General features: G+C 43.6%; 1 protein-coding gene across 1 annotated transcript in view; it reads right to left on the bottom strand.

Annotated features, from left to right (window-relative positions):
• Window positions 1-2,207: 2,207 nt before the first annotated feature.
• Window positions 2,208-2,500, bottom strand: part of slc39a13 (solute carrier family 39 member 13) — a 17,785-nt gene continuing 17,492 nt past the window's right edge. Inside the window, exon 11 of the mRNA XM_084436531.1 lies at window positions 2,208-2,500. This exon is cut by the window's right edge and continues 354 nt beyond it. The gene's annotated coding sequence lies outside the window, so the exon portion shown is untranslated.

The raw sequence follows: 2,500 nt of genomic DNA, 5'->3' as shown, positions 1-2,500 counted from the left end.
CGTTCCGTTGGGCTAGATGCGGTCTGTTGTTGTGGTGCGTCGCGGCAGATGAGATGTTTCCCCCACCATCTGTTATGGTTCTGGAGACGGGAGAGGAGAGGGGAGGAGAGGAGAGGGGATGGATGGCGACCGATGCTTGTGAGGAGAGCGGAAGGATGCAGTTGCGCTCTCTCTCCTCTCGGGTGTTTGCGGGATGAGGAGCAGCTGGAGGCATTTGCACAGTAGAACTATATTCAGGAGCTTATTAATTCATAATACATGTTTAGAGTTACAACTAGACTACAATAGTAAAAGTCTATCAGGGAATTATTAATTGATAATACATGTTTAGAGTTACAACTAGGCTACATGAATAATTGCCTTTTTGAGCATTATTTGGTACAACACATCATACAGCCTGATAGTTGTAACAGGATAACTTAGAAAGACTAATAACAGTATCACGATAGTATCAGTCTCTTTTCATGAAAGGTAAACATTTGCCTGACATACTTCTTTCATGGGCATTATCTGACCAGTGAGTGGGCAGTGCAAACATGAAAGAGATTGGACACACACACACACACACACACACACACACACACACACACACACACACACACACACACACACACACACACACACACACACACACACACACACACACACAATCCACTGAATCAGTGATGAGAAAACTGACAGATAACAGAATTCACTAAAATAAAACACTGAACAGTGATAGATCTCAAATAAACAAGACATCAAATGCTAGGACATGTTTTAAATACTCCTCTCTTCACCACAGTCAGAGAAAGCAGCAGGTTCCATCGCCTCCTATTCCAGTCAGTGTCACACACCGTTGCCGGATCCACCCATCAATCATGCCCTGTTGATATATGAGCGAGCGTCCATCAGATAGACGATCGTATAGCAGAGCAGGGAAGAGAGACTGTTTACCAGCCAACATTGAAGCCTCTGTAAACAAAAAGTTACACTCAAACAAGTCGCTCTGTTTCTCTCTCACTCTCTCTCTCTCTCTCTCTCACACACACACACACACACACACAATAACTCAGCAGATACAGAATAAAGACACATGCAACACAATCAGGTTCTATTTAGTCTGCAGTGAAAGGATCCAACGTAAAGAAATGAAGGAACAAAGGAGTTCATGTTCAGTGTGACTGAGCTCCCGTGTTCAGCGCTGTAGAACGGGAATACACTGAACAGACCAGCTGATCATCCCTCAGAGGTACTGAACACTGAACAGCTGATCATCCTGTAAAGGTACTGAACACTCAACAGCTGATCATCCTGTAGAGGGACTGAACACTGAGCAGACCAGCTGATCATCCCTCAGAGGTACTGAACACACTGAACAGACCAGCTGATCATCCCTCAGAGGTACTGAACACACTGAACAGACCAGCTGATCATCCCTCAGAGGTACTGAACACTGAGCAGACCAGCTGATCATCCCTCAGAGGTACTGAACACTGAGCAGACCAGCTGATCATCCCTCAGAGGTACTTCTCTCTGGCTGGTTAATGATCCATGACATTCGGGGAGCTGCGGTGCTTCCTGTGCTGGTTTGTCGTCACCCTGCAGAGAGACGACAGGCACCTCCCAGGACACCCGCAGACCAGTCGCTATGGTAACGGGACCTCGGCAAACATGCTGGGTGGAAATTGGACAAGATCCCCCCTGCGCTCCCATATGACGTTAGGTCTGTGAATGTGCCTGAACATCTGGTGTGAGGGAGCCCACTGGCGTGTCCAGCAGGGGAGACAGCATCCCACCTCGGAGAACGTTTCTCCCACGCTTAACAAACTAACTAAACTATTACAATTATTATCACCACCTCAGAGAACGTTTGTCCCACGCTTAACAAACCAACTAAACTATTACAATTATTATCACCACCTCAGAGAACGTTTCTCCCACGCTTAACAAACTAACTAAACTATTACAATTATTATCACCACCTCAGAGAACGCAAACATGCTGTATGAGGGAGCAGCTATGGATGGTGGATTTGACCTTCAGATCACAAGAATTACTGAACCTTTAAAATAAACAAGACCTGAACTCAACTATTTCACAGAATGTCATTTTTTTTTATTAAATACTTTCAAAAATCATATATACTTTTATAATTTACAAATAATCTGAGCTCAATTTCTACTGAACTAGGACATGAAACTGAAGGGCATGTTTGGGTAGTGTAACAGCACATTGTGTGTGTAAGTAAATAAACATTAGTGTTAACAGATTATCCAATTAAAAAAATATTTCACGACTGACATATATGAGCCTAATTTTACTGTAACAGCAATGAGAAAAAACTGAAAACAAGCATACTGAGGCAAGCACCCAAAAGTACATCTGAAACAAACTATTCTTTCATGATTTCATGGTGATAATGACATTTCTGACTATTTCTGGGGTGCTTTCCTCAGTCTAGTTAAGGTGTTTTTAAGGGTTTCTCATTGCTCTGCTCCAGAGACTTCCCTGCCCATAT

This window comes from Borostomias antarcticus, assembly GCF_949987555.1.
Source record: "Borostomias antarcticus genome assembly, chromosome: 4".
NCBI lineage: Eukaryota > Metazoa > Chordata > Actinopteri > Stomiiformes > Stomiidae > Borostomias > Borostomias antarcticus.
This window is presented reverse-complemented; position numbering and strand designations above follow the sequence as displayed.